Source organism: Ambystoma mexicanum, chromosome 10, assembly GCF_040938575.1.
Source record: "Ambystoma mexicanum isolate Mex_15411 chromosome 10, UKY_AmexF1_1, whole genome shotgun sequence".
Taxonomy (NCBI): domain Eukaryota; kingdom Metazoa; phylum Chordata; class Amphibia; order Caudata; family Ambystomatidae; genus Ambystoma; species Ambystoma mexicanum.
Genome location: NC_090932.1, coordinates 146,700,027 through 146,724,956, shown reverse-complemented (window position 1 = coordinate 146,724,956; position 24,930 = coordinate 146,700,027). Strand labels below are relative to the sequence as shown.

Genomic DNA, 24,930 nt, shown 5'->3' with positions numbered 1-24,930 from the left:
ACAAATGGGGGTCTATACTTAAATAGGTCATTTTTTAAATCTACACAGACAGTATGATCCAGGTAAAGAGCTCTAACAAAGAAGTTGATAACATCAAATCCACTGTGAATCCATTTTTAAATGATGATAGAGCACGTTTTAGTAAAACACCTCTGAATCCATCTGTTGGGTGATTCCTACATATTCACATAATGCATTTTGACCCATTCAGTTCCTAATATTTCAACCAAGGTGGTGATTAATGTATCTGTCCCTACCAAAGAGAACATATTTGATTAAAATGCCAATGTAGAGAATATACTCAAAAAGATTATTGATAGACCCATAATAAAATCTATCAAGAGGTGTACCCCAACCTTTATATAAAGACTCTGGGCCTCATTATGAGTTTAAGGGCACCACACTATCTTATTAAGGGCACGGCTACCGCCAAACTCGCTACCGGCCCAGGCACCCGCGAATGGGCCATTACAGTGTACTTCTGCAATCCTAAAAGGTCCAAAAGGAAAGCAAACTATTCTTTTCTCCTTTATATTGTGGCAAGTTTTCCTTTCTCTCCTCCTAGTCTGTCAGTCAGTCCATCCCTGTAAGCGAGTGAGCAAGAGAGAGTCCCAGATTCTATGGGTTTGGAATATAATAGATCAGAAACCACTTCCCTTAGAGGTGTGTATGAATTCTTTAATCTTATTGGCCGTGTAGTGTTCCAAAAGTGACATAATACTAAACCAACTCCTCAGTACTCTTTGAGCAAATTAATGAAGAGGGCAACCAAATGGAAGTGAATTATACCTTGTATTTTGCTCTCATTTGATGTGATGTCATTTCAGAGATGTCTGCATTAAACAACTGTAATTGTCCTAATTGTCATGTTCCTCACATGTGATCATGTTACTAAGCTGTTCATCACATCACTGTCACTCAACCAAATCAAGTAATGCAATTTGCATCTCGGTATGACATGTGATGTGTGCTGTGTGAAATACAGAATTTTACATTTTACACACTGATGCTTTTTCATAAAACCTTTATTTTCCATTTCAGAAGAACAGGCCCTAGAATATACGAATCACTGGCACATGCAGTTTCTGCAGAAAAATATCCACCTTCACCTAATTTGCATAATTAACACAATATACGTTCAGCTCATAGAGCTTTCCACCTTGAACTTGTGATTCCATTTGTAAAATTCCAGAGGCAGTTTGCACTAATTTAACAAAATATTAAATGAGCCTCTCCAGCTCCTTTGCCACAGAACATCTGATATCAGTTCTTTTGAGCTGAGATAAGGAGCATTTATGACTGCTGAGAAGCTGCATTGTCATGATGCAAGTTCTTTGAGGTTTAGTTTCTCATAGCCGCATGTTTATGAAGTTCTGCCCCCTTAAATGATTACTCCTACATTCTGACACTTTAGCCAGACTCCAAGGGCCAGATTTACAAACATGTATTAACAGGGGAAGTTCCATTGAACACATGTTTGTAAATCAGGCCCAAGTCTTTGAAGGTGTGAGGTGCGTCCTTCTGAATTATGCCTAGATGATTACAAGATCAGATCATTTGGAGAGCAGACTGAATTCTGTATGTTTATGAGCCTTGGGAAGGCCTATCTTTGCAAGCCAAAGAAAAACATTTGGTCTTCTGCTGAATTCAAGAGAGTGTCGACATTTTAAGTTCTGCTTCAAAGCCTGGCAGCATTTTCTTGGAGCAAACATCCCCCTCAGTAACTGTTTGGGGATGTAAGGAATAGTGCTTTCCACACCCAAAGCTGGTTTCAATCACAAATACATCTTTTACAGTAATTTTCTTTTCCCCAGTGCTTTTACATTTTCACAAAACATGGTAACATTGTAGCATTATTTTGCAATGAAATCCCTGTCAACATTTTACATTTGTCAGTATCTGTAGGTGTTATAATGCTGATTTGTATGACACAAATTAGATTTTTACTCTTCAATGAAATGCTGTGCTTTTTAGCCCGGGTTGGATTGTTCTTCAATTAACAAAAGATTGCTGGATTTGTCCATGTAACTGAGCAAATAGATTTCTCTTTGTGCCTTGTCAATTAGTTAAGACATAGAGCCTCATTACAACACTGCCGGTGTTGTTACCGAACCGACAGAGTACAGGTTTGCGGGCCAGGTGCCTTCCCGCCCGCCAGTTCTGACCTGGCGAGCGAAAAGGCACCCACTCGCAGACTTTGACGGTAGCACCGGCACCATTATGAATGGTGCCGTTGCTAGTGTCTTCCCCATTCCCATTGAGTCCTATCGGACTCAAATGGAAATGGGAGTAACTTTATCCGACGCCTGGCTTCAGGTGCCGCTGGGGCTGTAATGCCTCAGTGATTCCACATTGCCAGGCTCCAGAAAAAATGCACGAGTCTTAGCGGCACAGCTACCACAAGACTCGTAATGAGGCCCATATACTTGCAATATATGGGCTGCTAACATCACACTTTTTTAGCACGTTTCTTTTTCAGATGCTGTTTGCAGGATGCAGCTCTTTTTAAATTTGGCACTTTTCTCTGCATCCTTCTCCCTGGTGTAGATTTCCCTACAAATAGGCATGGAAGATGATTACATCATTAAAGAAGACCTTTGCAAATGCTTGCTTGTCTAGGAAGACTTACTATTTTTTGGTACCTATCCCAAACTAGCATAGCATGATTGATATGGAGGGCGTCAGCTGACCAGCTAGTGATCATTATTCCCAGATTGTATGTGGATATTGGATGAGCGGGCAACATCAGACATGAGTATGTCATAAAACCATCTCCCGGTGCTGTTTACCCTAATCAAAGCGGTCTTAGATGGGTGGGAATGAAGCTCAATAAAGTGCAGGTTTGTTCCTCCCCACCCCCACTGTCACATAGGTCAAAAGCCTGCTTAACTTAGACTCTTCTATACATTTCAGATAATTGGCATTCAGGGTACTTAAAGCAAATACATTGCCACTTAGTTCCTCTCCAAAGGTACAATTGTGATATTACGGGGCTGGGAGAATAGCTCAGGGTCTGCTCGTTCGTCTTGGAAGCAAGTCAGCCCAGAGCAGCACAGGTTCAAATCGGCTCTTGAGCTCAGACACTGGTCACTGGTATTACACGTGTAGTAAGAGATGAGTTAATTAAATATTTACTCTCTGTTGGTTTAATAGAAACTGTCCAAGGGCAGAACAACCTCTCTATGATGCGTACATAAGTATATGCTTTAGCCAGAAAGAAGTACAAGGGATTATTTAACAAGAGTTGGTTGACAAATTGACCCCAGCAGCAGAGGCAAGCAAAACCAACATTTTCAGGGGTTTAATATCTAGGGGAATATGGCCAAAGGAGATATCCATGTCGTTGACTGCAAATATTAATTCTCTACTTAGAATAACATATATTAATTTTTGAGTAACTCTTCTGGACTTGATGACTCTAGACAATGTTGTGATTCTTAGGTAAATCCCAATCAACAATTGGGGGAATTGTACCTCCATGTAAAAGGCAAAGGTTCACATTGCCATACTTGGCTTTGCTGATTATCAGACACAGGTCGTGATTTCTTCCTAGTGAGGTTTTTATAAAAAGAATAATCATCTGGGACCAGATTATCTGACATACGCACCAGTGCAAAAAAAGGGAGCAAATGCATTTAGCAACTGTTTTACTGCTTTGGTGATACAGACTGGAATAACCAGGGCTTGCTTCATACATATTACCCAAAAACGTTTGCACTAGTACAAACATGAATCAGAAATGTGTTTCTACTATTTATGCTGCATAACATAAAGAGACATATGTTAGCTATATTAATCTCTAGCAAAACATACCCGTACTTCACACAGGTTCTGCAGACAGACTTGATAACACTCTCATCACTTGTTGGCAATCAATGATCCTATAGGTCCCGTTTGTGAGTTGCTTATGAATATCAGTGGTCCTGTAGGGCCATGTTCCAAGTGGCTAATAGTTTGAGGTGCTTTGCACTTCAAATTTAACTGTACAGAGAATGGGCTGTCTTACATACCCTGGAGCATACGTGGAAGGAACGTGAGAGTTTGCATGCTGCAGCATAATGGGATCTTCTGTGCGCTCTACCCACCTGTCGCCTCACCCTGGTGTGGTGCAGTGCGGGGCAGATATCTTGGAAATGGAAAGTGACATTTTCAAAAAGCCATATTTTCGAAATTACATTTTGTCAAAACAAAATTGGCGAAAAACAAAAATGTGAATGTTTTTTAAAATTATTTTATTTTTGAAATAGGGAGGATCCCCCCATTCCTCCCATTTTTTTATTGACACTTTTTTAAACTTACGAAACTAAAATAAAACATATAAAATAAAAAATAAAACATTCTGATTTTTTTTCTGAATAGTTTTTTGGCAAAATGGATTTCGAAAATATGTTTTCGAGAAATTAACCGGATACCCTCGGAAATGGTACATCCTAGGTCCTTGAAACATGCATTTCCTTTGAGTTTTGTTTCAGGCACCGAGATGCTTAAAATGAACTGTGTCCAGTCCTTCTACAACCACATTGATGTTTTGTGCATTGCGGTGCAAATATCTCAGAAAATGTGTGTCCTAGGGCTTTGAAATGTGGTTTTCAAGACCTTACAGTTGTGTTTATCGCAACAAGATCAAGCCCAGACAAATACAATAAACACAATGGTGTTGTGTAACGTAATGGTAACAGTGTTTTGTAATGTAACAGTCATTTAATGGTGGTGGTGTTGGTGGTGTTGGTGGTGGTGTAATGGTGGAATATAACAGGAATGGAATGGAATATAATGGTGTTTTATAGGAGAGAGTGTGAACAAGCACACGCTTGGGTAATGGATGCTCCCAGGGCCCGTGCAATGAAGACAAAAGGGTGTGGGGGGGGCATGGCAGAGCAGAATGCACAGAAAAGATGAGGGCTTTTTAAGAGGGACTCCTGACTTGCTTCTTGAGTTACGTAAGACAGAGGTAAGGGGGGAAGGCAACGGCATGAGCACAATGTTCAGGTAGGTAGCAAGGAGCCGATTCGGAAGACCTTCTGTGCACACCAATGTGACCTAGCGCCATGAGGAACAGTAGGTGTGAGGTAGGTGGTGAAGCCCAAGTATGCAAAGATATGTCACTATTGGGGATTCGACGCGTAGGATGAGTTGCAATGGAAGGAAAGGAAACATTCTTGCTAAATTCAGACTAATCCGTCTTGCCTGACAGATGCTGAATTGCTTCTCAAAATAGTCTCCAAAAGTCGTTGCACAGGTAAGGAGATATGTTATGTTGCGGTAAAATGAGGATGAGGCCAAAACACGCTCATGCTAAAATATGAAGAAAATCTGAGACAACATCTGACGTACCCAGACACAAAAGTGCAGAGGCGCTTCAGGCCAGACATTACGTAGGTTGTGTTGCTGTAAATATTTGAGTTTGGACATTCTCTGTGTATATATTTAAAGTGTCTTGCCCTACCTGCAAGCAATTGTTCACTGCGTCCTTGTCCTCCTTTAATTATTTGGCTGTAATCTAAAAGCGAGCCCTTCATGGTCAGTACTAATCCATGGGCAGGAACCTTGTCAAAGGCATGCCTGATTCAAAGCAATATCTAGCTGATGAATAACGTAGTCTGAGGAGACCATTACCAATATCATGTACTCCCGAAACCCCCTTAGAGCTGTAATGTGCAGAAATGTAGCCCGCTAGTTGGCTGCGTCAGTCATTCCATGAGCTCAGAATGAGGCCTGCATTTTACGACACACACCTGTAATCCTAGCAGACTTTCAGCTTCTCCTTTCCAGCAGTCAGTTTTTCTGTGATTTCCTGTGCTTTTCACCCCAAAACTAACAAGCACTGTCAAAGCCAACAGTTTTGGCTTTTGAGGCATGGAATAGGAATTTACCAGGCAATGCCAAAATGGTATTACCTGGCCATGAGAGGGCAACTAGTGGAACATGGTGTGAGTAACGGGGCAGGTGATGTCTCTACCTGGCATATGTCTATCTAAAACCTATACACAAGTCAAAACTGTTGGCTTTGCTGGTGCTTGTTTCTACCAGGACTTCTGTATGTGGAACACATGTTATTAATTATTTATCTATTTGCATTTTTAAAGCACTCACACAGCCCGGGGGCATCGAGGCACTGTTACAGGATTATTTTTTTGTCTTAGTTGCGTATTTATAACGCACTTATTAACCAGAGGTTTCTAAGCGCAGACCCGGATGTCATCTTGTTTCCAAGGCGAGCACGTTGCTACTGAGCTATCCTCCGGGATACATGTTAGAGAGCATATTTTGACTATAATAAAGTCACTGAAGTCACACTTCGTTAAGGCATGTTAATTAACTTAGGAGTCAATTTACAATTGCAACTAAGGCATTACCTCTCATTACAATTATATAAATGCAGCGCATATGTTAAACGCCCCACCATGTTGAAGCTAGCTCAAAGAGATCCCAGGTGGGTGTGTTTTGGCTATGGAGGGACAGGTATTGCTGATGGGCAGATAGTGGTTGGTAATGCCGTAAAGACTAGCATGGCCACAAGTGGTAAATTGGTAGGTAAATATCAAACAACAATAACCTGCATGTCCTTCCTCACATCCCATCTGTATTCCAATGCAATAGCTTTGGTTTCTAGGTGGTATTAATGCACCACCAAACAGGCAAAACTAAAACAAATGATATACCTGCTGTCAGACTTCTCTCCTTCCCTGTAATTGTGGAGTCACTCTTCTTGGGTTGAGTTGTGATGCTATGCAAATCGTGAGGGCACTTTCTGTTTAGAAAGAGCTCAGCTCTTTTTCCAAAGTGCTCTCTGCTGTTTTAACAGACTTTAACGTTTCTCAAATTATTCTAAGTTGCTTAATAAGTGTACTGTTTTTCCATTAAATGTGTCAAACTTTGATGATATTGACCAATATATACATGATCATTGTTTTGATAAAAAGGGAATACGCGGCTTGTCAATTGTCACATATATTATTGTGTTGCAATGTATTTATGCCAATAACAATCACACTTGGAAAATAAGAGCACACACTCATTCGAATCCATGAACACAATCAATGCACTTATACAATAAATCCAGGAACTGTGAACCTTTCATTGCATTTATTTTACACATATATATGCCTGATGAAATCTATTCAGAAGTGATGTAGATAGGCGTCGTCGATGTTAAATGTACGCAGGCATTTTAGTGGAGTGTAAGGTTGGCAAAGACTATTTTATGAGAAAAATAATCCCGTCATTACGAATTACTACATAAGAACAGTGCCCAATCCTTATCATTGCAATAATCCACTCCATTCTACTAAGCAGTTGTTTACACTTCTCTTAAATTGCCTCTGCTGTTAACAATGGGAAAGAAAAATACAGTGGCTACTCCTGAATAACTCTTATCTTGGAGACTGCCAACGAAGCAGGAACGTTTTTTGGGCTTATAATCTGATAAGAAAGTGGAATGGCCCGCATATACTCAAGTTAGCTATAGCTGGATACCGCTCCTACCTTCAAAAACACATAGGGCCTGATTTAAAAAAAAAGAAAAAAGTTTTCAATGGGATTGCGTCATTGTAAAACACCTCTGTAAACCAGGCCCATAATGTCTACCTTGCCCCTCTGTCTATTTGTCTCCACTCTTCTGGCCCCACAAATAGTCCATGAGCTGCAAAATTGAATTTGAGGGCCACTGAAAGTATAGTACGAATTCTTTGTTTCCCATCTGGTCAGGGCATGTATGAAATGTTTAGTACGTTTCTGATGTACCATTATTTGCAATATACTTTTATTGTTTTTTTGTGTGTTTTTTGTGTTTTTTTAGCACTCTGGTATGATTGCATCTAATATATGAGGAAAGACCAAAATCCACTAATGAAGCTGGCAGCTGCTTTGCTTTCCTTTGCACCTCGCTCCTTCCAGAGGATGAGTGGCATTACAGCGGACATATAAAAGTCCTTGCAGACGATGGTTCTGCACTAGGTCATAAAGGTGATCCTGGCGTCTGCCAGACAATACATATCCATGCCACAGGATGCCCGAAGAAGGGCCGGAATCGTGGTGTGCAGTGATTTTAATTGGATTGATGCATCTCACAGTCTGGCAAAATAACACCTGTTCAGCAACAGAATATACGTACAGACGTTCTGCGAATGCCCAGATAGTGTGTAATGGAAGCACCAACAACAGCGAAGTACATTGTGACAGTTACATCTTCTGGCTTTTTCCAATTGCCCACCAATGTGTTAGGCTAGTTTATATGTGCACGACATGCCGAGGAATTTTGGTTTCTATGCTAATATCTGGTTTATCTTTATTATTATTATTATTTTGCATTTATATAGCGCCTTATATACCATTGGTATGGTCTGAAGGCGCTGGTGGGTTGAACGCCCTTGGGAACCGAGGTTCGGGTCAGTAGAGAGAGTAGAGAGAGTCCTAAGGTGCGTGTGCGCACCCGGTATGTGTGCAGCTGGTGCGGAATTCGTGTGGTAGCTGCTTCTTAGCGGTAGGTGTGGTGGTTGAGAGATCAGGAGTATGTGTTCGCTCTGGCAGGATTTATCCAGACCGAGTGTGGCTGCGTTAGGCCTGAGGAGAACGCCTGGCTGGGGGTGTGAAACCAGCAGTGATTACTTAGAGTGATGGGGAGTGAGCGGGAGATGTTGATATGAGAACAGTTATACCGAATGGTGTCATAGTATCTCTGTGTTCTATTTGAGTGGTGGTGTAAAGAAGAGAGTAAGCGTGGGGTGTGGTATGATATATGCTCTTTCAGATGTTCCCTGCATTCCAAAACATATTATGTAAGTCACGCAATTCTATGCTATCAGGTCCGTTCTATGCATTATTATTCATTTCAGGCGTTCAAGATTGCCCTACACACTCCTGTCTGCTCGACACACTCACGCACTCTAAATGCAATTGGGTACACTTCTAAATGCAATTGGGTACACTTCTAAATGCAACTTTTTCAGAGAGGCTATTGGTCACAACTTCTAAATGCAATTGGGTACACTTCTAAATGCAACTTTTTCAGAGAGACTATTGGGCACAACTTCTGAATTCAATTGGGTACAATTCTAAATGCAACTTTTTCAGAGAGGCTATTGGTCATAATTTCTAAATGCAGTTGGGTACACTTCTAAATGCAATTGGGTACACTTCTAAATGCAATTGGAGACACTTCTAAATGCAATTAGGTACACTTCTAGATACAACTTTCTCAGAGAGGCTATTGGCCACAACTTCTAAATGCAACTTTCACAGAGAGGATATTAGCACACTGCTAGATGCAACTTTCAGAGAGAGGCTATTGGGCATAACTTCTAATTGCAATTGGGTACACTTCTAAATACAACTTTTCTCAGGGAGGCTATTGGTCACAACTTCTAGATGCAACTTTCAGAGAGAGGCTATTGGGCACACTTCTAAATTCACAGAGAGGCTATTGGGCAGACTTCTAAATGCAACTTTCAATGAGAGGCTATTGGGCAGACTTCTAAATGCAATTGGGTACACTTCTACATGCAACTTTTTCAGAGAGACTATTGGGCACAACTTCTAAATGCAATTGGGTACACTTCTAAATGCAACTTTTTCAGAGAGGCTATTGGTCACATCTTCTAAATGAAATTGGGTACACTTCTAAATGCAATTGGGCACACTTCTAAATGCAATTGGGCACACTTCTAAATGCAATTGGAGACACTTCTAGATACAACTTTCTCAGAGAGGCTATTGGCCACAACTTCTAAATGCAACTTTCACAGAGAGGATATTAGGACACTGCCAGATGCAACTTTCAGAGAGAGGCTATTGGTCACAACTTCTAAATGCAATTGGGTACACTTCTAGATACAACTTTTCTCAGGGAGGCTATTGGTCACAACTTCTAGATGCAACTTTCACAGAGAGGATATTAGCACACTGCCAGATGCAACTTTCAGAGAGAGGCTATTGGTCACAACTTCTAAATGCAATTGGGTACACTTCTAGATACAACTTTTCTCAGGGAGGCTATTGGTCACAACTTCTAGATGCAACTTTCACAGAGAGGATATTAGCACACTTCTAGATGCAACTTTCAGAGAGAGGCTATTGGGCATACTTCTAAATTCACAGAGAGGCTATTGGGCAGACTTCTAAATGCAACTTTCAATGAGAGGCTATTGGGCAGACTTCTAAATGCAATTGGGTACACTTCTAAATGCAACTTTTTCAGAGAGACTATTGGGCACAACTTCTAAATGCAATTGGGTACACTTCTAAATGCAACTTTTTCAGAGAGGCTATTGGTCACAGCTTCTAAATGCAGTTGGGGACACTTTTCACATGCAAAGGACAGAGTTTCTGAAAGCAATTATAATGAGTTTACGGTGGTGATGCATTGTTAGATGTCTCACAATATAACAAAATTTCCACATCCGGTCTTGTCAAATGGTAAAGTTGACATCTATACTTCGATTTGTGAAAGTGTGTTTGTATGTCTGGGGTTGGCTCGAGACCCATTACAGTTGGTGGGGTGAAATTATGGCCCACGGTGGGCATACAAGTCTGGGGTGTACTGGCAATAGTGAAATGTGACCAACCCCACCCATTCGTCCTGCGCAGGTTGAGGTCCAGCCGTGTGCTATCAGTATACATATTTTAATTATTATTTTGTACAAAAACAATTCATAGTAAAAAACATTCACTATTATGTGCCCATGTAAATTAGATTAAAGCAACACATTTTCCCTCAATACCACCTTTGCCTCAGATCTTTTTAGGGAACGGATATGTGAGGTTAGTATTGGATAGTGGAGTCAAGTATTGAATTCTAAGCAGATGCAGTTAAAACCCCTTTACTCCTGCCTTGTTGTATGGTATGAATATGGTCACATCCTTGTAGGTGCAAGGGAGGGTAGCTAGTGTGGAATCCTTATAGATACCAGAGCAGAGTCAGGCCCTGTGCTATCAGTATAGGCGATTTCAGCAGAATGACGATTTTGCGACTTTTACAAAAATAGCAAGTTAGGAAACAAGGTCAGAAAACTTGTCTGGGGTGTACTAGCGATAGTGACATTTGACCAACCCCACCCATTTGCCCTACACAGGGGTGGAGCATCGTCCGGCGCTGTGCTATCAGTATAGGCAATTTCGGGAGATTGACGATTTTGCAATTTTCTTTTAAAAATAGGAAGGTGTGACACAAAAAATCATTCACAGGACTATATCAGACCCCCACGTACATGTCAGCCGGGTGGCAGTGCAAGTATGAAATATATGCAAGTGGTACAGACACATCTTACACAAATGTCGAATACAAAGAACTCAACTCCCTTCTCATGGTTACAGCTCTGGGATTAGCAGTGGGCGAAATGGAAATAAGGCAGTTACCTGCTGTAGCCGATGTACCTCCAATCCCTTGGGCTGGCACACCATTAAAATATGGCAAAATGACAAGTGAAATCCTTAAATACTGCTCGGGCATAAATACCTCAGTTGAGTAAAGACAGTTGGAGAAGATTCTTGGAATCTTTGGCTGTGCATTCTCATGGTGGAGTAATGGATAAGGGCGACCATGAACACAGATTTGTGGGAAGCAACATAATTACTCATAACTGCACAGTGCAGGCACCTTTTATAACAAGTGAAATGGTACATTGCTGTTTGTGCAATTGTTCAAAATACACAACACTCCAAGAATAAAACTGAGCAATGGATTGGACGTTCCAGCACAATATTACATTTGTGGGTATGGTGTGCGCCATGGGTCTTGCCAGGTTGTGCTTATGGTTTTTTAAATTGCTTTGTTAACTCTGTAGAGTTGGTGAACTGTAAAATACAAAGGAACATTTTGAGATTCGTGGGTACAGATATAGATGTCATGATGTCGTTTGAAGACCGTTTCACAGTAAAAGTCCTACCGTGTATTTGAAATATAGTGAATGTAAAGATTACTTATGTACATCACAGTGATCCATTGTGTGACATAGTTTGCCATCGGTTCTACTGTTAGTAATGAGCGTGCAGCAGAATGTCATCAAAGACACACGATGAACGCAGCAGGGATGCCATTTGCCTGCTTAGCCCTGAGCAGCTTCTGTAAAGATGGCTGAATGGATATCTCTATGGGGCTCCTTTACAGCGGTGAAACAGAGTTCACTTTTGGCACACAATTTTTGTTCTCACCCTTCTATGGCTTTGTGTACACTTTCACAAGCTTCTTGATGCACTTGTGCATTCAGATTTACTCTTTGCCATTTGAACTTCTCTATGATCTGTTTAATGCGTGCACCTTTTTGGGCGGCCACAGACCTCTGAAACGTGGCGCCGGGGAGGGAAATCAGAGGTTGCTTCTGAACATCATTTTAGTGGCACCTGTGGAACCTCTGTGCTTGACTTAAGCATAGGCATGTGTTTAATATTGTAAAAGGATACATCATATTTAACCTCTACCTTTCTGAAGTGAAAACCCTAATTTTTGCAACAGTTGTATATGTGTTTTGATTACAAAAACCTCAGAAAAGAATGTAAATTTGCATCAATAATACCATTGAGGTATTGGCTGTTTTGCATATTAAAGAGCATTTTGGGAAGAATGACCAAAGACCTTTATATCTGTCATATATGTCTTTGAGATTTGTATGATTGAAACACTAAATACCTAAAGGATGCTGGGTTTGGTATACATAAAACTAACCCTAATAATAACACTTTTGTAAATATCAAGCATGTATACAAGTTTGCCCATCCTAGAATTTAGCGGTCAGAGTGGAATGCCTGCTAACATCTCAAAATGACTTGCAGTGTTGTGGATCAGCCAGACTCAGAGAAACATAGGTGACTTTATATGTTTTAAAAATGACAATGAATACAATGAAAATAAACTGCAATCACATGTCACTCCTCTGGCAATCTACCACCCTAGACCTGTGCCTAGCCAACCTTGTTGTAAATATGCTTGTGTGGTGCAATTGCCCTGTCACTCTATACATTATGCATGCATGGTGTCACAGATGGCCTCAGGAAACTCACAAATCTGTTCTATGGTTCTAGTATTTTATTAACAAACCTCTTAGGTTGATGATGTGAGGTGGTTTAGTTTGTTGGTTAATGTGACTGAATGATTCTTCTACTCGCTCCCTAAGTCTCCCATGGGCTCCTTCCATCCTCGCACAGGCTTCCCTGACAAGCATGGTCAGCTCGAACCCTACAGACTACTAGCGCCTACTGGCTAAAATAGCCTCTCTACTGTGGGAGAACCTAAAGCCTGAGGCCTTACCAATCTCACTCTCTCCGAGATTTCTTAAGGGGCACCATACTCAAATATTCCCTGAATGCTGATTGTCAGAAATAACTAGTGCTGGTATTCCCCTTAGATTCTCTCCAGTTCACTCCCTTCCCTAATCCCATGTCTCCTTATTTCATAATTTCCCAATTTATATTTTCATGCCCTCTCCAATCTTCCTACCCTATTAATCCACGCCTCCTCCTCTCAATACCCACTCCCTTATGCATTCCTTTTCCGCTCAGCTCCTATTCTCCGTGATGCTTCTCTCCTCTTTCTCGCGCTCTCTCTTTCTCTTCTCCCATATTCTGCACCCTCTGTCTCTCCGTTAAGGGGGCTTTGGTTTTCTTCAGCTGGGCTCGCTCAATATGGCAATGCATGCTGGCTTTGAAAGTCCTGTAAAGAAACAAAGAGTACTGACACCATAATAGAACATGCATGGCATTGAGTAGTCAAACGTGGTACCGCACCTTATATTCACAGCACTTTCAGGGGATCCAGCGACTTGTGCCCCTCTGATTTTACGCACGCCACCTGTGGGGCAGGACTGGCTCTGGCAAATGCCCTGGTCGTCCTCCTGCTCCAGGATGGGAGAGATACCTGTTCTTTACTTGCAGGGTCAAGCCTCTGACCATGTCACAATACAGAGACCATGATCAGGCCACTGGCCGGTGGCTGTGTCTTAACAATCTCATGTGATGGGCTGTGGCTGCACAGGGCATCATTCTCCATATGAGACTCTGTTCTTGGACTAAATATATTTGCCCAAACAAGTAAGTGCTCCATACTCAATCCTTGCATAAAGGACATCACTTACCCTGATTCACCTTTACTAGCCTATCCACAAATCAGTACTCATAGCATAATACACGACCACTGGAAAAACGTCCTGCAAACATCTCCATTTCTTCAAAGCCAGGTTAGCAAAATATGATACCCAGCACATGACCATATGACACCCCCCCTACCATTGGTGGGCTATGCCATTGGTGGGCTATGCGTTAGTAGAAGTTGACTCATGGAGCAGGTTTGTGCAGGACATCCATTGGTAACTCTTAACTGAAAACACACCATGGACAAAACGAAATTCCACCCTGATGCCAAATGTAATGTAATTCCCTTGAAAATAAAAGTGATATGCACAATGACACCTCGTCACAGCCAATTGTGGGCACGCCATCCACTCTGGCAGAATGGTCTTCGCCCTGGAAGCTCCTTGTCTGTCCACAGGGGCCCCTGAAAGGGTCTGATAGGGTGCCTTCTGAGTCAGGGCACTCTTGATCATGATGCCTCCTCTGCCACACACTGCGACCTGTGATGCAGTTAGATGACGTCATCCTGGCTGCAACATAGGCCTCCAAGGTGGGCTGTAGACCCAATGGCCCCAAATGCGGCTACACAGGTATGCTTGCCTCCAGGTTATCAGCTGCTGTCCATGGCATGACTCTGCCACAAGCTTCTGCCAACTGCACCATTGTTGCCCAGGAGTCTGCATAGCAAGGATTCAAATATTTCATTCCAGAAACAACAACAATGCATAAAGGATGAAACTGGCATTTCACTAAGGAGAAGTACTTTCATCAAGGTATCACTAGTCATGTCTAAATGGAGGGAAAGTACTATTGTGGATGTACCAGCTGCCAACCTGCAAAAGTGCCTGAATGGGAGAAGATGTACAAGTTCTTCTGTTAGTGCCGCACTCTATGCCTAATATCTTCAACACACAGCAAAGAGTACTTAGGAATTTCAGGACTGCTGTTAGTCTACCTGCGGGGGTCTCAAGACCGGTTTTAACCATTTTCTAGAAGAGACAAAAAGCAAGAGTGAGCGAGAGTCTCTGGGCAATTACTGGCAAATTCCATAAAAGTATTAAAAATACATTATGCCTCATTACAAGTTTGGTGGTAGCCTTGCCGGTAAAACCGAAAGATTGCCACCAAACTTGCGAATAATTCCGGCATCCACAAATGGGCAATTACCGGGTCATTACGGCACTGCCGGACCCGGTAATTGCCCATTAGCGGGCACTGGAATGAAATGCTCCCCATTCCCATGTGAGCCCTATAAAGCTCAATGGGAATGGGGAGGCCGGATGCACCGGCACCATTCTGAATGACATGCTCTGCTTGCGGGTGCCGTTCTGCCCGCCAGGTCAGACCTGGCGGGAGAAAAGGCACCTACGAGCAGAACTAGTAGTTTGCAAGTCTGGTAACAACTGTACCGGCAAGCTTAACGGTACCATTGTTACCGGACCGGGAAACTTATAATGAGGCCCATTGACTTGCTAGCCATGATTTACAGTTCCACTGAGAACTATTCCCTGGCTAAACCTAAATTATTGTGTTATTATAGAACGTTTGCACCAGTGAAAGTACAATTAGAACCTGAGCGAAAACTGGCAAAATTCAAAAATACATTTCAGTGCATGTATGCTGCATAGCAATGTACGCCAGGGCTTCGGACCGGTGTTGAGCACAAACATGCATTGAAAGTTTGTGGTAGGGCAAAATTTGCATTTGTTGCAGGTTTTTGAAATATAGCCCTACTTAAACATCTTAATTGTTGGTGGTTATATGCTGGACACCACACACTTCTGTGACTTGTAGGCGATAGTCCCGCGCTGGTTAACTCTTCATGGCAATGATTCGTTGTCTCTGGGCCCATGGGAAATTGTGCTCTTTCACATGAACAGCTGCAGATTCTTAGAAGAGAATAAGGCGCCTTCTTGACCTCAGTACTTCATAGAAGACTGACATAACAAGGTGAATAAAGCCAGGTGGTGCGACTGTATAAGAGTTGGGATTTCCTCCAGAAGAGCCAGAAGGGGTGCGTCCACATTAGCACAATGCCCCTAATGTGCCCACATCCACTCTAGGCCTTTAATGGAAAACAGGAGTGGACTGGGAACCAAAAGAGGCCCTGGAAATAGGTTTCGAAGTAGCCCCATATTACACATTTTCAGCCAACCCAACCCTTTCCCTATAGAAATTAAAAAAGGTTACAACACAAAAGCAGTCCAGAGTGCAGAGGCCTAGCCAGAAATCTCCAGAGACCCCTATAGGCCAGTCCAAACCTGGTAGAATACCCCTGTATTAATTGGTTTTCCTTTAGCCTCAAGGTTTGGCATTTTTAATAACCCCAAATATCCACACCATCAGAAAAGGGCACTTACCTTCTGGCAGAATTTTGAAAGTGGACATTCTCACCAAAATGCTTGTTAAATCTTGTTATACCTATGGACATCAGGCTCAACTTAACCTCACTGAGGAGGCCCAACAAGGACGAAACACATGTCGCATGACATTAATTCTATGGTACTTAAAATGTACTATTTAAATTATGCTTATTTTTACATCAATTTTATACTTGGATTGTGTAAGATTAAATAATAACAAAGAAATGTTTACTAGTTTCTGAAACTGTGCTTATGAGGTTGAAAAATAATTTGAAAGCACCTATTCATTTGTGTTTTAAAACAATGCAGTGGGATCATGCTTTGCTCAGTCGTTTTGTGCGCTTTTACCTGTTTTAAAAGACATTATGAATGCAATTTAAACTTTAGGTAAAGGAAAACTGATTTTGGGGCTTGTGGGCAATGAAATAGGAAAGCTGTTTTATATTAAGGTACAACGTTTACCCAACCGTTCTGTTAGGACCTTCTTTGGCAGGATAGTCTTTTATCCATTTCCAGCGTGACACATCTCACATCGCGTCAGCGGGTGTCATCCCCTACACATCATTTATGTGCTGGAAGGAAAGCCTGCGCAGTCGATGGGCGCAGCGGGTGCATTTGCAACGTGCCAAAGGCGCACTATAGGCAAGCCCGTCTGTAGCCGTCAGGGTACCGGGTGGACCGTGGGCCCTCTTCGGCCAGCCAGGACATAGATCAACATTTATTTCAATTGCCTCAGGCATGTATCCCATCACAAATGCCTCAGGTAGGTATCAGTGCTAAACTACACTATATCCGGGCTAAACTACTGAGCCTTTTACCAATCGAGGCCTGTCTTCCAGAAGGCTTTGTGAGAGCCCACTTTATATGAAGCTTACTTGGCAGAGAGCTATGCTGCTTCTGAGCATGTCTATTTGCCTAAGGATTATTCGGTCGGGATCCATGGGAAGAGTCCAACATTTTGTCTCATGGGCTTGTAAGTCATTCCGGCACTGTTATTTTGGTGCGAAGGATATTTGGATGTGGCTGAATTTGCAGCCACGTCTAAATGCCTTCATGCAGAATAAGATCACATGACTGCACTGGAACAAACCTCACCACCACCCACTTGCATTGATTTTCTATTGACTAAATTAAATTAGTGACATTAAAAAAAAAAAAAAAAAAAAACATACAGCATTGAGCCCTGGTCTGCCAGAGTTTGCGGCCCAGCATTTAACCACTAGGCCACAATGGCTTGCTGCTTCATGGGACATACATTTCATACTTATCCTATAATTTAATATGTTCAATGATAAAAGGCTAGGTATGAAACTTGTGAAAATCCAAACATTAAAATCATTGTAGCATAATGCTTAAGTGCTGCATCTCAAACTCTTTAAGGTCAGGGTTCTCTGATAACAGTGATTACTATGATTTTCCGAGATGGAGTCGAGGTGCAGACATAGAAATTGCACAGTGTTTGCACCCACATATATTTAGGATGCAAGTGAAGAGGCTAGAATCCACATGGAGTCATGCTTACATTTCACACATGTAAAAAGCAGGAACAATCCTTATGGATTGAATGTATTGCCCACTGCCATGCACTGACAAGGTGCCCAGCATCTCTGCTTGTGTTTTCATGACCATTAGTCCGCTGAGCTTGCCTGAAAGGATACTCTATGTGTATAATGTAATGCTGGACATTTCTAATGCTGTACCTACGCCTGGGGGTGAGTTCACATACAGAGCAAAGCAGCAGGTGAGTCTGGAAGGATGTGGGTTCTTTGTGCCTTTGGATCTTCATATCTGTATCCGTTTGACTAGTTCGCTATGGCCTCCTTGGATATCCACATGAAGGAACTCAACAAACGTGCTTCTGGGCAGTCGTTTGAAGTCATCCTCAGGGACAAGGCGGCTGCTACAAAAACTGGTGGCGCAGAATTCCTCCTCTCCCCTCCAAAGAAAAAGGACCTTTCACTGGAAGAGATCCAGAAAAAGCTTGAATCTACCGAGGAGAGGCACAAGTCTCACGAGGCAGAAGTTTAAAAGCAGCTTGCTGAGAAACTGGAACATGAAAAAGAAGTGCTGCAGAAAGCAATCAAAGAAAACAACAATTTTAGCAAAATGGCTGTGGAAAAACTAACTCATAAAATGGAAGCCAATAAAGAGAACCAGGCACAGATGCAAGCTAAGCTTGGACGTTTACGAGAAAAGGACAAGAAACTGGAGGAAATTCCAAAGAGCAAGGAAATCAAAGATGTTCCAGGGAACTGAATGTTTCGTGGTACTCTGCAATATCCAAGGACTGTGTCCATCACTTATTTGTCGGCCAGTGCTCCTTCCAATTAGAAACTGTAATGTAGAGCTTGTAGTACAAACTGCACTTGTGCTTTTGGAACCTAACTGGGGATGTAGCAGGTGTCCACCCTTCCTGAAGTGTACTTACAAACTTGCTCATGTAGCTATTCATGTTTTTCATGTTCTATTGTTTTCTACTTGTATATTTAGTACCAGCTTGGAATAATGGCATCTTTGTAGAACATGTTTAAGAGGATAGTGTTTTTGTTAGTGAATATTCTCTGTGGTCAGTTCACAAGATGTTACTGTCATTTTGTGTGACTGGATAAAAAAGTGTACTGTGCTTAAATAACTTAGCTCCATTATACCTCTGTGACAATTTCAAACTAAACTCATTGGAATGACCATCCACATCCTCACAATCCAACTGGCCTATCATCCCGAGGTTTAAGCTACAAAAGCCGGGAGGTAGAAGTTTACCTGTCCTAGCAGCTAAAACTTTGAACACTTTACCCCCTACCCTCAGTACTGAACCTTCCTTCCACTTCAGAAATAATGTCAAAACCTGGCTCATTATGAACGTGGATTAACAACTAGATACCTGTAAATTCTGCAAAGCCTGTTGCATACCTTGCATACTGCACTGCCAATCACATTTTTGCACAATGCCTATGTGACTGTATCCATCCAATGTCATGTGTAAAAACTGCCATATGTAAATACTGCCATATGCAATCGTAAACATATACTATGTAACCGTGTAACTGTAAAAACCTCTTTCTATGTACCTGAAAGAAATGTGCCCAGAGGCCCCAGGGCTTGGCACGCTACATACATAAATACAATACAATACAATACGTCATAAGCTCTGGCAGCAGCAACTTGTGAGCACTTTCCTTTTATTGAGACCTCATTACATGAACTTTTTTTATACTGATGGTAATAAATATCTGCAACTATGTTTGCAAATGGTTGGGTTGGCACAACAGTCGTTAGGGGTTGTGTGCAATTTGCATTTTGTCAAGATTGTTAAAACTACGCAAGGTGCTGTTAGTCTGGGATCCTCTCTACAATTTGTACAGTGATTGTGGTCATTGTATGCTGTAGATATACAGGGTAATTCATAGAATTTCGCACAAAAGTGGCACACGCGGCTGGCGCACAGTGTCCCCGTGCGATACACTGTGCCAGCCGCGTGCGATAAAATCCATTTCATCGCACAGCGTATTCATGGATTTTTAGCCTCCAAAACCAGCTGTGGCGCAGAATGGCGCAGCGACCCTGCAGCAGCGCCAGTTACGCCCCCAAGAACGCCCTCGCGCAAGGAAAAACCATCAAAATCCCCAATTCATCGCAAATGTCTGCGCTAACCCTGGACCAGTTCACAGGGCAGCCAAACTGCAAACGCCAAGCGGGGAACGTGTATTTCAGGGGTGCGCGGGATGTTTCACACGCAAATTCAGCAGGGTACGTGTATTTCAGTGGTACGCGGGAAGTTTCACACGCGATTCCATCAGGGTACGTGTATTTCAGGGGTGCGCGGGAAGTTCCACACGCGAATGTCCTGTGTACGTGTATTTCGGGGTGCGCGGGAAGTTTCACACGCGAATTCAGCAGGGCACGTGCATTTCAGGGGTGCGCGGGAAGTTCCACATGCGATTGTCCTGGGTACGTGTATTCCTGGGGTGTGCGGGAAGTTTCACACGCGTATTCAGCAGGGTACGTGTATTTCAGGGGTGTGCGGGAAGTTTCACACGCGGATTCAGCAGGGTACGTGTATTTCAGGGGTGCGCGGGAAGTTCCACACGCGAATTCAGCAGGGTACGTGTATTTCAGGGGTGCGCAGGAAGTTTCACACGCAATTCCATCAGGGTACGTGTATTTCAGGGGTGCGCGGGAAGTTCCACACGCAAATGTCCTGTGTACATGTATTTCGGGGTGCGCAGGAAGTTTCACATGCAAATTCAGCAGGGTACGTGTATTTCAGGGGTGCGCGGGAAGTTCCACACACAATTGTCTTGGGTACGTATATTCCTGGGGTGCGCAGGAAGTTTCACACGCAAATTCAGCAGGGTACGTGTATTTCAGGGGTGCGCGGGAAGTTCCACACACAATTGTCTTGGGTACGTATATTCCTGGGGTGTGCGGGAAGTTTCACATGCAAATTCAGCAGGGTACCTGTATTTCAGGGGTGCGCGGGAAGTTTCACATGCAAATTCAGCAGGGTATGTGTATTTCAGGGGTGCGCAGGAAGTTTCACACGTGATTGTCCTGGGTACGTGTATTCCTGGGGTGTGCGGGAAGTTTCACATGCAAATTCAGCAGGGTACGTGTATTTCAGGGGTGCGCGGGAAGTTCCACGTGCGATTGTCCTGGGTACGTGTATTCCTGGGGTGTGCGGGAAGTTTCACACGCGTATTCAGCAGGGTACGTGTATTTCAGGGGTGTGCGGGAAGTTTCACACGTGTATTCAGCAGGGTACGTGTATTTCAGGGGTGCGCGGGAAGTTCCACACGCAAATTCAGCAGGGTACGTGTATTTCAGGGGTGCGCAGGAAGTTTCACACGCAATTCCATCAGGGTACGTGTATTTCAGGGGTGCGCGGGAAGTTCCACACGCAAATGTCCTGTGTACATGTATTTCGGGGTGCGCAGGAAGTTTCACACGCGAATTCAGCAGGGTACGTGTATTTCAGGGGTGCGCGGGAAGTTCCACAGGCAATTGTCTTGGGTACGTATATTCCTGGGGTGTGCGGGAAGTTTCACATGCAAATTCAGCAGGGTACGTGTATTTCAGGGGTGCGCGGGAAGTTTCACATGCAAATTCAGCAGGGTATGTGTATTTCAGGGGTGCGCAGGAAGTTTCACACGTGATTGTCCTGGGTACGTGTATTCCTGGGGTGTGCGGGAAGTTTCACATGCAAATTTAGCAGGGTACGTGTATTTCAGGGGTGCGCGGGAAGTTTCACATGCGAATTCAGCAGGGTACGTGTATTTCAGGGGTGCGCAGGAAGTTCCACACGTGATTGTCCTGGGTACGTGTATTCCTGGGATGTGCGGGAAGTTTCACATGCAAATTCAGCAGGGTACGTGTATTTCTGGGGTGCGCGGGAAGTTTCACACGTGATTCCATCAGGGTACGTGTATTTCAGGGATGCGTGGGAAGTTCCACACGCGAATGTCCTGGGTACGTGTATTTCGGGGTGCGCGGGAAGTCTCACATGCGATTTCAGCAGGGTACGTGTATTTCAGGGGTTCCGGGGAGTACTACACGTGAATTGGCCATGTGGGTCCTCCCAGGTGTTCGCTCTACAACCTCCACGGCCCCTGCAGGTAGCCCACACCACGGGGGACTACCCTGCACCCCTGCTCATATCCGGCAGGCAGCCCATCCACCATGGGCATGCCCCCCAGCCAAGCCACATGTCACCTTGCACTACTGATCAACAACGCATGTCTCCCAGCACCCCCACCCCCCAGCATCCAGGGGCACCCTCCACCAGGCCCACACTCATGTCTCCCAGCACCCCCACTCCCCAGCAGTGCAGGGCACCCTCCACCATGCCCCCACACATGTCTCCCAGTACCCCCACCCCCGAGCATCCAGGGGCACCCTCCACCAGGCCCCCACACATGTCCAACTCATGTCCCCCTGCACCCCCACCCCCCAGCACTGTGGGGCACCTGCCAGCAGGCCCCCACTCATGTCCCACTCATGTCCCCCTGCGCCCCCACCCCCCAGAAGTCATGGGCACCCTCCACAAGGCCCCCACACATGTCTCCCAGCACCTCCACCCCCCAGCATCCAGGGGCACCCTCCACCAGGCCCACACTCATGTCTCCCAGCACCCCCACCCCCCAGCAGTGCAGGGCACCCTCCACCATGCCCCCACACATGTCTCCTAGCACCCCCACCCCCCAGCATCCAGGGGCACCCTCCACCAGGCCCCCACACATGTCTCCCAGCACCCCCACCCCCCAGCAGTGCAGGGCACCCTCCACCAAGCCCCCACTCATGTCCAACTCATGTCCCCCTGCACCCCCACCCCCAGCACTGTGGGGCACCTGCCAGCAGGCCCCCACTCATGTCCCACTCCTGTCTCCCAGCACTCCCACCCCCAGCAGTGCAGGGCACCCTCCACCAGGTCCCCACTCATGTCCAACTCATGCCCCCCTGCACCCCCACCCCCCAGCACTGTGGGGCACCTGCCAGCAGGCCCCCACTCATGTCCCACTCATGTCCCCCTGCGCCCCCACCCCCCAGCAGTCATGGGCACCCTCCACCAGGCCCCCACACATGTCTCCCAGCACCCCCACCCCCCAGCATCCAGGGGCACCCTCCACCAGGCCCACACTCATGTCTCCCAGCACCCCCACCCCCCAGCATCCAGGGGCACCCTCCACCAGGCCCCCACACATGTCTCCCAGCACCCCCACCCCCCAGCAGTGCAGGGCACCCTCCACCAGGCCCCCACTCATGTCCAACTCATGTCCCCCTGCACCCCCACCCCCAGCACTGTGGGGCACCTGCCAGCAGGCCCCCACTCATGTCCCACTCCTGTCTCCCAGCACCCCCACCCCCCAGCAGTGCAGGGCACCCTCCACTAGGTCCCCACTCATGTCCAACTCATGTCCCCCTGCACCCCCACCCCCCAGCACTGTGGGGCACCTGCCAGCAGGCCCCCACTCATGTCCAACCCATGTCCCCCTGCACCCCCACCCCCCAGCAGTCATGGGCACCCTCCACCAGGCCCCCACACATGTCTCCCAGCACCCCCACCCCCCAGCATCCAGGGGCACCCTCCACCAGGCCCACACTCTTGTCTCCCAGCACCCCCACCCCCCAGCAGTGCAGGGCACCCTCCACCATGCCCCCACAAATGTCCAACTCATGTCCCCCTGCACCCCTACCCACCAGCACTGTGGGGCACCTGCCAGCAGGCCCCCACTCATGTCCCACTCATGTCCCCCTGCGCCCCCACCCCCCAGCAGTCATGGGCACCCTCCACCAGGCCCCCACACATGTCTCCCAGCACCCCCACCCCCCAGTATCCAGGGGCACCCTCCACCAGGCCCACACTCATGTCTCCCAGCACCCCCACCCCCAGCAGTGCAGGGCACCCTCCACCATGCCTCCACACATGTCTCCCAGCACCCCCACCCCCCAGCATCCAGGGGCATCCTCCACCAGGCCCCCACACATGTCTCCTAGCACCCCCACCCCCCAGCAGTGCAGGGCACCCTCCACCAGGCCCCCACTCATGTCCAACTCATGTCCCCCTGCACCCCCACCCCCCAGCACTGTGGGGCCCCTGCCAGCAGGCCCCCACTCATGTCCCACTCCTGTCTCCCAGCACCCCCAGCCCCCAGCAGTGCAGGGCACCCTCCACCAGGTCCCCACTCATGTCCAACTCATGTCCCCCTGCACCCCCACCCCCCAGCACGGTGGGGCACCTGCCAGCAGGCCCCCACTCTTGTCCCACTCATGTCCCCCTGAACCCCCACCCCCCAGCAGTCATGGGAACCCTCCACCAGGCCCCCACACATGTCTCCCAGCACCCCCACCCCCCAGCATCCAGGGGCACCCTCCACCAGGCCCACACTCATGTCTCCCAGCACCCCCACCCCCCACCAGTCAGGGCCACCTGCCAGCAGGCCCCCACAACCAGCCAACATGTCATCACAATCTAGATCCCTGGGCCTAATGGGCAGCCTCCAAATGCCAAACACCCACCCGAGTATTGCATCCACCCACTTAGAAATGGCAATTACATGATACAACCCCAATGGAAAGTTTGTAAATGAACACATGTCCCTCACATACACACAATGGGTGTCAGTGAATGTCAAAACCCATATCATGATATGCATGAAACCAATGAGATGATACTACATCTTGAAGTTTGAAGAAAAAATATGCATTAAAAGCAACATAAATTGAATCAAAAATAAACGAAAATGGGAATTTAATAAAAAGAAAGCAGCATGTCCGTAAAATAATGTAAAACCACAAATCATAATCCAAAGGAAAGGTGTCCAAAGTCACAGTTCACAAAAGTAAATCTAATGGAAAATTAAAATCGAAAACCATTGCTCCATGGGTAAATCATAAAAAAAAATAGAAAATCCAACAGTCAACTATATACAGATAAACAATCCAGGGTCCATGATCCCAACAGAAGAAATTAAACCTATCTAATAACACTACCTAATAAAAAAAAACTATATAC

General features: G+C 45.2%; 1 protein-coding gene and 1 pseudogene across 1 annotated transcript in view; both read left to right on the top strand.

Annotated features, from left to right (window-relative positions):
• TACR1 (tachykinin receptor 1) overlaps positions 1-24,930 on the top strand; it is a 2,197,909-nt gene that overhangs the window by 1,446,316 nt on the left and 726,663 nt on the right. The gene's annotated exons all lie outside the window — the stretch shown is intronic.
• LOC138493143 (stathmin-like) lies at positions 16,846-18,968 on the top strand (annotated as a pseudogene).